This window comes from Aulonocara sp. 'chitande type north' Nkhata Bay, linkage group LG4, assembly GCF_057382095.1.
Source record: "Aulonocara sp. 'chitande type north' Nkhata Bay isolate Kocher_YH1m ecotype deep benthic linkage group LG4, A_spYH_male_GT1.1, whole genome shotgun sequence".
In the NCBI taxonomy this organism is placed as follows: Eukaryota; Metazoa; Chordata; class Actinopteri; order Cichliformes; family Cichlidae; genus Aulonocara; species Aulonocara sp. 'chitande type north' Nkhata Bay.
Genome location: NC_141347.1, coordinates 10182753 through 10195681, shown reverse-complemented (window position 1 = coordinate 10195681; position 12929 = coordinate 10182753). Strand labels below are relative to the sequence as shown.

At 40.7% G+C, this 12929-nt stretch overlaps 1 pseudogene; it reads right to left on the bottom strand.

Annotated features, from left to right (window-relative positions):
- Positions 1–1115: 1115 nt before the first annotated feature.
- On the bottom strand, positions 1116–2490 carry LOC147331952 (uncharacterized; annotated as a pseudogene).
- Between the last annotated feature and the right edge of the window lie 10439 nt (positions 2491–12929).

Genomic DNA, 12929 nt, shown 5'->3' with positions numbered 1-12929 from the left:
TCAGTCATTTTTAATGATCGTTGAAAGCCCAGATCGTAATCGTGATTAAAATTCGATTAATTGAGCAGCCCTAAGTATACATGTTCTCACTTTCATTAGAATTTTGTTTATCAAAAGGTCTGACATGGTAAATGCAAATAACAGCATTCTCATCACTTATTTCTTCAATACAATATGCATGTCCTTCATTCATCCCTTTGTGGAACTTCAACGCACTTCTGCTCTCCCCCATATTCCATCTTCACAAGCATATCCTGTGCGGAGATCGAATAAAAATTAGTTGACACTAATTAATGGCACAAATAATCCAGTAAACAATTGCAGCACAGTAAAAAAAAAAAGGAATCCTCTTTGAGCCATTACTTGTGTAAAGTATTTTCCCAAAAGACAAGGACACAGGCAACAGGTAATACTGAACTAAATGTAAAACCTCAACCTTTTTAATTTTTACCTAAACCGTGTGCACAAAACTCTGGAGGGATCTAAATGCTACCGTAGAATCGAGTCAGGACGTCAGCTACTGCTGTTTGCTCGTTTTTTGTTTTTTTTTATGGGCGATCGTTTTCAGGCTTCAAGTAGCACCATTATACCAACATTTCACATTCTAGACATTGTTTTAGGTGTATTTGACCAAACGTTTGACTGAAAATTCACATGCAAGCTTTTTTCAAGGCTGTGGTATTTGCCCGCAAACAATACCTTTCAGCTAGCTAAAACAGAATATTATGCTATCAGCGAGCAACATGGCTAATGCCTTTCACACAGCTTTGTCTCAACTCCAAATAGCCACAGAAGTAAAAGCTAATAACAATTGAAACAATCTTTGAAAAAATACTTACCAAGCATGGCAAACAACTCAAATATGTAGAGCAAAATGTTCTGAAACGGCTACACTTCAGCTTCGATTGGAGCCGTGCTGAGGGCGGAGTCTGCGAATTTACTCTGTTGGTGTCATAGCCCCTCTAGGAGTTCAGAGTTAAGAGGTCAAGAGTTAATGTTTCCATTGTAACACCTCCAGATTTGACAGAGAAACACTCAATTTTAACTACTATCATTTTACACCTCAGAGTTACATTAAAAGAATGTGACTCTGCTTAGAGTAAAATTAACTCTACTTTTGCAAGGAGACTATTAACACCAAAAAATTTAACACTTTTGAATTTGCTGTCAGGAAAAGTTTATTCCCAAGGCGGACAGCAGGAATTAAAAAAAAACAAAAAACAAAAAAACACACACACACACACAACACATCTGTGCTAAAATTCCACAGGAATAGACATTCTAACAAAACTATAAAATGTTCTTTGTATACTAAAATACCCTGAAGTATAGACAGTGGATTAACACAATGTAATATGAAAACACTAAAAACATGCAATACAAACATCAGAATGAAAATATTTCAAATAAAAACTACACTCAACTACAAAGAGCTGTATTGACTTTGACTGACAGCTTCTTGATCCGAGGAAAGCCATGCAATACATCCATACCTCCAGTGAATGGACATGAAAGGTACCTCTCCAGCTCCACTGCTTCTGGATTTCCTGACCCCATGGACCCAAAGAAGTCATCTTCATCAGATAGGCTGCTGTTTGTGCTGGCCTCACCCAACTCTGTGTCTAGTTGATGTCTGATGAAGGTCAGACCTGTGGAAAGATATATGGTTAAGTCTGTGCATTAGTCTGCTGTATAGACTGCCGAGCTGCTGATGTTTGGCATGAAAAATTTTATCACACCGGAGATGTTTTTTTCCCCTAACTTTTGTCAGCCTTTTTTCCCCCCAACTAACACTATAATCCCAAATCACAGTAACAAGAAAAGTCATTATAAGTCCAAATCTAGTGGCTCACAATTTAAGAGCTCAGGGTCTTTCATCATTTCTCCAAAACGCTTCTGGATTCCATCCCGCAGCGCATCAACAAGAGGTCTACACATTTTGCAAGATGACTCCAGCTTCCTCAGCTTCTCCAGCAACTGGTAAAGTGTTGGCAGCAAGAAGCCCATGTGCACAGATGATTCCCCTTGGAGGATATTAAGGGCCATGGCAACAGGCTTCATCACAGCAGTGTACGCAACCAAAAATCCCATTTCAGCAGATTGAATCTAAAAAAAAGTGTAAAAACAGAAATAGATCATAGCCATTTCTACAGCAATGTAATAACTGTCTTTAAAATTTGCAAATGATTGCAAAATGCGACAGTAAAACTATAAGTAATTGATAATATTTACATTTTTCAGTGTCAGTCAAAGTCACTTAAAAAAAAGGGGTGGATTCACACATTAGTCACAATTTAATATTTAAAAACAAGTTCCATCAACTTACATCTTTACCTTTAATGCCGTGCAAACATTGCGGATTGTTTTCTCTCCTTGCTCTTTATGAATGCGCACAAATCTTTCCACAGCAAGGAACAGGGAGCTCCAACGAGTTTGATTGGGTCGAAGAAACTGCAACTTGCACTCACGTTCCACTCTTTCATAAGCCATGATTGACCTGCTGGTTTTATTCCACAGAGCATGACATTTTGCAAAAGCAGACCGAGACAGTCTCTTGTATGTATCATTGGTAGCTTCTGCAGCAGTGGCATCAACTGTTGATATAAGATTGAGTAGATGACATGCACACTTTTGGTGCCTTGGAAGCTGGTACTCCAGACCTGTGTTATCATCCAAAACGGCAAACACATCTTGATACTCCACCTCTAACTCACTGTCTTCTGCATCATCAAGGATAGGCCCACTATCCTCCTGCCAATTGGTTGTTCCTTCCTCTTTGTCCTCACCATATAATCGAAAGGCCTTCAAGAAGTTTGAACCACTGTCTGTTGTCGTCCGGGTGACCTTTTCTCTGATGTGATACTCTGAATGGATTTCCTCTAATGGAGCAGCAAGAACATCAAATGTGTGTGAACCTTTAAGAGGTCTACAAGCCAGTGCAGCAGAATGCCTTTCTAAAGAGATATCTATCTAGTGACAAGTCACTCCTAAGTAGCTATACTGTCTGGCAGACCAGCAGTCTCTTGTGGTAGCAACATAGTTCATGCAGTGCTCAGTTTTTTGATGATTATGCTTTTCATGTTCTTCACAGCGTCTTGTATTTTTGAACACATTTTCCTTGTCATTACTGTACACTGAGGTTGCAAGGTTTCCATCATAGTCTTGAAGGATGATGTCTCAACTATAGAAAATGGTTGGTTGGCCTCACATACAAACGTAAGCAGAAGCTTGTCAAATGCTGCTTGTGTTATTCGCCTAGAGCCAGTGAAAGAGTCTGTAAGTTTTGCGTTCTTCATAGGTAGCTCGGTAGAAGAGGATGACTTTCGTTTTCTGTGGCTGTCCATTAATTCCGTATACATCCTCAATTTGTTGGAGTGAACCCTCTGTTGGCAGAAAAAAATAGACCATGAAATGACATGTGACTAAGCAATTTCTATACAGTTCTTAGAAAAAAAGAGGGAAAAAAAGATGATCCCGTATTTTTAACCCTCCTGTCATGTTCAACCCCCCACCCATTGACTGAACGACCAAATGAAAGGCCCCCTGAACGACCCACTGGACGACCAAATGAAAGGCCCTCTGAATGACCCATTGACGCACCCACACAACTGAATTTAGTGGTGAAAACTGTTTGTTATGGTAATTTAAGAGCTGTTAAAACAGACCAGTCAATTTTGACAGGGAACACTAAAGTGGGGGGGTGAATGCGACCGGAGGGATAAGTGGGCCATTCAGTGAGTGGATTCCAGTTTATTTCCTATGGCAGTTACTTTTGTCCAGGAACACCACAGGTGTAACAATGCTGATTAAAACACTCAAAATTCAATGAAAGAGGTGATCATTACTTTTATATGTTCAAGTGCATAGTGCAGAGGATATCATTATGCAATCAGATGTAAAACACAATATTTATGAGTGCTTTAAGTTGTGAATTGGATAGATTTGACCGGAAGACTACAGGAAGGAAAGAGAAACAAAGTCATGCCTACATTACATGGGTTTCCACTTAAAAAAGAAATTCCAGATTAAGTTCAAAACAAGAACGTATGCAAAGCTTAGCAGTGCTAGTCAATAGATTTTCCTTCAAAAAAAACAAAACAAAAGAAAAAACCTTTAGCTTTCCCTCATAAACTTCGACACCTTATAACTGTACTTCTCTGAAGTAAGAGTCAGGACAAAAAGTCAATTGTGGAGAAAAGAAAAATATTAAAACTGTCACGGTTTGCCGGGGCAAGCCGTGTGGAATATGAAATAGGACCCAAAATGCAGACTGCTTAAGTGGAGGATGAGCTTTATTTACAACCGGATAAGAACAACAAAAGGGGTGGCGAGAAACAGAACGGTAATAACTCTAAACTGGGAAAACTAAACTAAACACGAAACCAGAACACTAATGAGGGTACCTTGCAGGGAGAATGACCAGGAAGCTGGAGGAATAAACACAGAATGGCGGCGAGGAAAATAACGCAGACGAACCAGCAACTACCATGACAGAAGACACAACTTAAATACACCCAGAGAACAGAGGGAGATTACACGCAGGTGGGGAACACAGCTGGGAGTGATTATCATGACGAGACTAGGGAGGCAAACTGAAAACACTCACATAAGACGCAGACCTTCACAATAAAACAGGAAACACATACACGCAATGACATAACACACCAACTTAACACAGACTGGGGGACACAGAACATAGGAACATGAACAAAAGAATACAAACACCCAAGGTAACCAAAACCACAGAATACTAATAGACTAAACATAAACACGGAGTCACAGACTCCGGACCATGACAAAAACGGCTTAATTACTATTAGATTATTCTGTTATTATATGTTACCTTATATATGTAATCAAAGTAGTTGAATTAGAATACTGCTGTAGATCATATTATACCCTTTAATATAGAGTGTGTGAGCTGTATGTAGTTTAGTTCTCGTTATACTTTTGAGTTAACAGAACATATTCACTTATTAGTTTATTAGATAAGTGTGCATCACTCTGTATCCTTGATCTGCTGTGAATGTGTTACATGCTTAATTGTTGAATCATGAAGAGAAGATTGTAAGCAGGAGACTCTGTGTCTAAGATAGGGGAGATAGACAGACCACATTCCACACCCCCACCTTACAGAAAGCAGAGAGACAACTGCCGAGGTCATAACTTAGGCGCTGTAACAGAGAAAGAATGTGATGTTTTGGCTTTTACGACTAGATGGGGGCCACTAGAGACTATAAAAAGCTGAGCAACCCGTCACCATTTTGAGACTTGCTGTGACCCTCTTCAGGCATGTCTCCCCATCATGATGGTCCTTATGCTCTTAAGTGTTGAATTGTATGGAAATAAATGATTGTTGATTGAGCATAAATACACCGAGTATTGTCCTTCCTTCAGCCCAAAGATTCAAAGAATTGGGAGATTTCAACAACTTGGTGCCGTGACCCGGATCTTTGGTGTGCTGAGGAAGTGCAGATTTGGCTTTTGGTGAGATCGTGGGGCGAGGTGAACAGAGGACCGGTCCAAATATAAAAAGGTAAGCACAGCCTGTTGTATTTTAAATACCAAATGTGCATATTGGGCTTTCCAAATTAATCTGTTCACTGAGTCACATGTATTTTCACATTAAATTTGTCGGTGTCTGGTTTTTGGCGCGAGATACTAACAACATAAGTTGAGGCTGAATTCCAGTGTGTTAAATAAACTGCTTCTACCGAGAAACTAATAAGACACTACGTTGAGCTAGTTGCAGTAAACTGCTTCTACCGAGAAACTAATAAGACACTACGTTGAGCTAGTTGCAGCCACTTTACCTTCCACATTTAATTTTGTCTAATACTGGCTTCTGTAGCAATAATACATTAGAATTTCTTCTGAAGACGCGGCCATTAGTTCAGTACATTGAAGTCGAGGTTTGAAGTTTGTTTATGGTGTCAGTTACGTCCTGGCTCTTGCCGGCTATGAAATAGAAGTTGATTTAAGGAAAAGCAGATGCTGGCTCACGGTGCAGTTGAACGCTGGCAACGCGAGAGCGAAACACGTCCGTAGGTTTGGTTTATGATACGGCCGTGTTCCGGTGGTGCGGCCGTGAAGTGCAGTAGTGGTTGGTGCTAGTTTTAGTACATTGAATAGAGGTTTGACGGTGGTTTGTGGCGTCAGTCGAGTTTTTTAAGGGCTGCGGTCATAAAACAAAGTAAAATTTTACTTGCCAAGAAGTACATAGAGCAAAACCTGGTTTATGATGTCAGGTATAACTTCGGGGATGCAAGCATCACTTTTATGATGCGACTTTGCCCCGTTGTGGCGGTCATAAGCGCAGAGAAAGGGGTATTTTGGTCTATGGTGCAGTGTGCTTTAAGAAGATCTAACAGTTGAGCTCAGAGGTTTCTGTGCAAATTTCTGCTGATGAGAGGCGCTCTCTGTGTGTCTCACTGATGGTGAAACGCGCTGTGTGTGTAAGGCGCGCTCTGGCTGTGTGTGAGGCGCGCGCTGAGTGTGTTTCTGTGTGTGAAGTCTGAACACAGTGACAGTGACGGTTGATGTGTTTGATTAGGAGGACGCTAGAGCAAAGACACATTTTAGGATCAAAGGTTGATGCCTAGTGTACCTGTGGAAATAATGTTGTTCAAGGTGTGGCGACCCTCCTGGTCGTGGACGCGCGGCCAGGCCCAGCGGCGTCTGGATGCCAAGGTGGCAACTTGGGAACTGAGGACTCCCGCATTAGCTACGGAAATAACACTGGAACAGCCGTGTAATCACGGGTTCACATTTATTCCGGACTAGAACAAGACACATTTTGCGAACAAAGGTTGAGTCTAGATTAGTAAAGAAATATAAAAAGGTTGAATTCCTCGTTTCAGTGGTTGAAATTGTTGTGTGCCTGTCCCCTGACGAGTGTGAAATTAAATAAAGAGGGAATTTGGAGCCACATAGAGATAGACGGGCATAATTGGGTGTATTACTCTGTGGTGTAATAAAAATTAAAAAATTAAAAAAGAGAGATAGTAAGAGGTGTGTAGTGGAGAATTATGACGCTGTCAAGGTAGGCGTGTTGCCTGCTTATCTGTTTAACAGTGATGAAAATGAAATTAAATAAATCTCTTAGTGTGTTAATACAGGAAGCTGCGGACCTGGACCAACTGCCCCCACAAGCACAGCGGCCGAAGCAAAATTATAGGTAATGGGAACCACACCCAGCACGAATCAGCAGCTGTGAAACAGACAGCAGCAAGGAGAGAATTAGAGGAGGAATTAAGAGAAGTTTTTAACACATAAAATTGGGGCCAACAGACTTGTGGAGGTTGGGAAGGCGTCCGGAGCATCACAACAAAAAGGTGAAACAAAAACACACACAAGCAGAGAAATCTGAGAGAAAGGCTCCTTTTAAGGTAACGCCTAGTTTGAGAAAAGATAAAATTAACCTGCCTGCCTACAAATGCACACACATGCAATGAAGAAACAGCTTACACTCATGAACATGTGAAGATTTTCCACCAAGGCTAAAGCAGCGAAACTTAACATACATCTGTTGTTAAAGGATAAATACATTACTGACAAATAAACTCTCTGGGTTGCAGGACAACAATTTAACTTCAAAGAAAAAGACACTGGTCTGACCAACCAGTGAAGACATGACAAATTTAGGGGTTAAAAGATTCAAATTGTGACATGTTTTCTGCTGATTGATTGATACAAGTGATTACTGAATGAAAGAAAATTTCTTTTTGGGCTTTTAAACATGATCTTAAGAATTTTAGCAAGGTGCATGTTGTCCTGTCAGCTTGGTGGGTCATGAGTGGATTATATGGTGAGAAAAAAAAAAAAAAAAGGGGGGAGAGAAGGCTGACACAGGGCCTGCCCCGTTGTTTCTCCCCTCTCGTTGTAATACAGCCAACACAACATCATTTTCCTGTTCGTTTGCTTTTGTTTTTGTCTGTTTTTGTTTTTTGTTTTTCTCTATATATGTTTAATTACAGGCTGCTTTGCCGGCCCTGAAAGCCGAGGCTGACTGGACTCCTGCTCTCCCCATACGTGACCCTGACCAAATGCTGCAACAGCTGGACCCACAACAACGACCTGAAAAAGTCAACAGTGCTGCAGGAATGTGATCTCATGCAGCAGAGACAGAGGGCACTAAACCTAAGGCCCGTTTCACTACACGGGGGAAAATTCCCAGACTGCGTCAGCTGACAGAGCTGTGACAAGACGCCCGCCAAGCCCGAAGGAAAAGTAAGGCCGAGCAAAAGAATGCTGACCTTGATAACGCTGCATTTACACTGTGCAGGACAGTGATGGACCAACACGGATGATCGGGCAGCAAAAAGGGCGTGACCGACACCGGAGGAGTAACTGAGGTCGGAAGGCACCTCAGAATGGACAAAAAACACAGAAGAAGATGCAGGTTTCACCTGCGGTGAGCATGGACACTGGAAAAAGGACTGCCCCAATTGGGGTCAGAACCAGGACGGACTGAACTTTGAGCAGCAGCAGCAGCAATGGTCGCAAACAAACTGAAAAGGAGGAGGGCAGGACCCCAGGGCACGCTTCAGGCCGTGGTTTACCCAGAACACCAGAACAGGAAAGTGATGAACACACACACACACACACACACACACACACACACACACACACACGTCTACAAACACACAGATTCAGAATGAAGTGAAATACACACATGAACACGTGCACTCGTTGAGTGAGTGAGAAATGACACACACACACATACACACACATTGGAATGCTGATTCACTGAGAAGTGATGCACACACATACACATGCACACGCTGATGCAATGAAGAATGCTTTGCTTATGCTGATATGCAAAATGCTGCACACAAACATCCCAATGCATAATTTTTATGAGGAGCCATTGATTACCATTGATTACTTAGAATGTGTTATATGTCACTCAGAGGGCATTTATGTAGATTTTAGGAATAAGGTCTAAAACGGTTTGGTTATGAAAACAATGTCTGTGCGTGATGTCTGTTTATGGCTCAAGGCCTTGACTGAATTCTTTGCTGTGCTTCACACAGCCCTGATGAGGAACAGTGGCACAGAGTGAAAAATGATGAATTAATAGTGTAAGTTTAGGTTGGAGTACGGCATTTTCTGTGATTGAAATTTAATTCAAGGAGGAACAAAAGGTGTTACGGCACCTGAGCTTCTCATCCCCACACAATATTGTCCCGGCAGGAAGCAAAACGTTCCTGTGAATTTCTGGTTGATTTTTTGGTTTTGCTTAGCGCTAGCTTGATGTTATCAGTGAGCTTTGGCTTGTGTTCTTTCTCGTAAGCGAGAGAGGGATAGTTTTATGCTTGGACATGTCTGCAACGGGCCCTAGTTTGTGTTATTTCTATTAGTATTTTGTTGGTTACGTCTGTTTTCGTTTTTGTTACAGTGCACTGAAGAAAAAACATCTGAGAGGTGTGATCCACCGGTGGTGATATGTTGATATTTTGTGAGTTCATGATTTAACAATCCGCTCTTTAAACCAGGCCTGAAAGATTGAAATTTAAAGCGCTATGAAATATTATTACTGTAAACAGTTGCAAGGTGTGCTTCTCCATGATTGTAATTGGCTTGGGAGAAATTCACTTATAGGGAACACTGATCTAAAAGGATTGCACCGAGTCAATCCGGTCAAAAAAGAAAAAAAAAACAACAACAAGGAATTGTTTTCCTTTTAAAATAATGACGTCATCTTGCTGATGATGGATGCTCGAATAGGGTGCGCGAGAGACTCCATTATCAGCAAAATCTGGTATGAATGGGTGTGGAGGTATGCATGTGAATGGACTGTGATGGACTGACGACTAAAAGTTTTGACTGACTTGATACTGAGACAATGACTGCATCAACTTTAGGATTAATAAATGCCAATAAACAATTCACCCAGCGGACAAGAGAAGGGTGGATGCTTCGCTTTGTTTTGTTTTTTCAGGAGCAGGAGGATAAGAGAGGCTGGAGGAGGAGACTGTGGCTTCACATGAGAGTGTGGAACTGCAGACTTAACTCTTGGGTTGGTAATGCTGAGTTACTCTTGTTTGCATTAAGAAAACTGTGCTATATTAGCTGTGTTTTGATTAAGGTATCATGTTATATTATTGGGAATGCCAAATGCTACAGTGGAGAAAACTATTGATATCACTCATGACTGGAATATGTTACTATTAACCATAGCAGGCCACTGTAAAAAGTCAATTAAATTTTATAGAGGAAAATTGCCAAAACTTTAACAATACCTATGAATGACTTGCCACATTCAGAATAGAGATATGCAATAATGAACATTGGTCCACGTGATTTAGGTTCTCACTTGAAATAGTAAGTTATTAAATGTAGAATATAATTGACAGGGACATTTGATAGGATGTGGTACTGCAAAAGAACAAGAGCAAAGTAAATAAAGAAAATATTGTGTTTAGTTTGGATAAATTCAAATTAAAATGTACCATTACACTCAGAGGATCGATATGAAATAAAACATATGCAAAATTTGTATGAAGTACATGACTGATAACTGTTCTGTCCTGAGCTTTTGTTTCTATAGCACCCACTTGACCACACCAACAGTTTCTCGCCACCAACAGGGGGTATTTGCAAAGAATAGGGAGGAATATCATCACAACTGGGAAAGGTAAGCCCCGATGGGGGTGATGACACCATAACTTTCACTTATGGTCAAATTCTTAAAATTTGACCCCAAACTTGAAAATTCTTCAAACATTTAGAGACAGAGTGGATAAACATAATGTCGCAAACCACATAAGGATGGAGCATTTGAATCAATAAGATGGTGAAATAACACGCAGTAAAATGTGGATCAGGTTGATTATGTTTATTCCAGTGTGCAGAGGAGTCAATTCCCTTCACAAAGTTTATAAATTCACTTGAACAAAACTAGGAGCACCCGGTGCTGCAAGAGTTAATAGTCACAATATCCAAGGACAAGCACAAGAGCATGACTGATATGATGGGACTGGGATTTTGCTACACTTAATTATTGCAGACACAACTAAAACTATAACTGAAACTAATCAAAACTAAACTAAACTAGCAAACAAGTGGTAAAAACTGATTAAAACTGATATAAAATTGAAAATCTGAAGTCGAAGCTAAATAAAAATAAAAACTAATGAAAATTGCAAAACTATTACAACCCTGGTCCAGACTAAGATGGCGTTGGACATCTTCAGGGCAGAAAAGGGTTGGTGTGACCAAGGTGTGTTTTGGCTTGTTGTATGTACATTTCAAAATGTTACAGCTCTGGATGGACCAGTTACCAGGGCATGGAAGGATGTCAGACTTTATTACATGAGGAGAAGGGAAATTTCCGGGATTGAGGATCCTCTGGGATGACAAGGCTGGAGCAACGGTACTCGAGAGAATTTCTGATACTTTCTGAGATATGATGTCACTAACCTTCTCTTTTAATTGTCTAGCTCCAATGAATTGACACATGGGAGTGTGTCAAAAAGGGGGAAGTTGAGTCCGAACATCAAACAATGGTTTTATGAACATCTTATGACGTTATTTGAGTGTTTAATAATCTAGCTATGGTAAAACTTAAGCATATAATGTGTTAGACTTAGAAATGGTTCACAAATTTTTGATTTCTTTTACACACACATAGATCATGATTAGAATAAGTCCCTGGGTCAAAGAGTCCTGAACATAATATTTTAAACCAAATTTGAATCATTAGAACAACAATGGATAACAATATTAGATTATCAAGGCTAGGGAGAGAGGTGTTTTGGTTTTCTGTCTCTTGCAGAGAAAGGAACAGACACCAGACGGGGACACGGAGATGTGAGGACCCTTCACAGCAGAGACAGATGTAGGGACTGCCGAGACAGCAACTGGGGTCAAATGTCATGGCGTTTGGGCTCCTGGAGAAGATGGATCCCATAAACACAGCAATAACCATGAAGGGGTTGGCGAAAACCAGGAACACCAGACCAACGAGGTTCAAGAGCCTCTTGGCAAAAAGGGGGACACGGTGGTGACCCCAAAACACACAGATCCTTGTTTGAAATCGGGGCAGAATAATCCCCAGAACTGTGCAATGACTAAAGGGTGGTCTAACCCCGGAGGTCGAAGAAAGAAGCTGAGAATCACCCAACTGGAAGACACTGGTAGCTGCAGCAATAAAAATAAAGGTTAAAAGCTCCTTAGACAGAGGTTCTAGTCTAAGTACGTTTGAAAGGTATAAGGTGGCTTTAAAAAGGGGGTGGAAAACTGGAGCACCAAAATAAAGCTGTGGGAGAATTGGGGAGTGATGGGAGTGTCATCTGTAACTGCTGTTATGGTCGTAAATCTAACTTTGCTTGCATCTGAACTGCGTGAACACAGAGGTCATCCCACATATGGTCCACCCGTTAAAGGGGGACAGAGGGCCTCAGGACCAAGAAGAACTGGACCTTGCGACCCTGGAGTGCATGTTATAAGTGATCTCTTTTAAGAGATCAAAAGGGGGAATTATTAGATTATTCTGTTATTATATGTTACCTTATATATGTAATCAAAGTAGTTGAATTAGAATACTGCTGTAGATCATATTATACCCTTTAATATAGAGTGTGTGAGCTGTATGTAGTTTAGTTCTCGTTATACTTTTGAGTTAACAGAACATATTCACTTATTAGTTTATTAGATAAGTGTGCATCACTCTGTATCCTTGATCTGCTGTGAATGTGTTACATGCTTAATTGTTGAATCATGAAGAGAAGATTGTAAGCAGGAGAATCTGTGTCTAAGATAGGGGAGATAGACAGACCACATTCCACACCCCCACCTTACAGAAAGCAGAGAGACAACTGCCGAGGTCATAACTTAGGCGCTGTAACAGAGAAAGAATGTGATGTTTTGGCTTTTACGACTAGATGGGGGCCACTAGAGACTATAAAAAGCTGAGCAACCCGTCA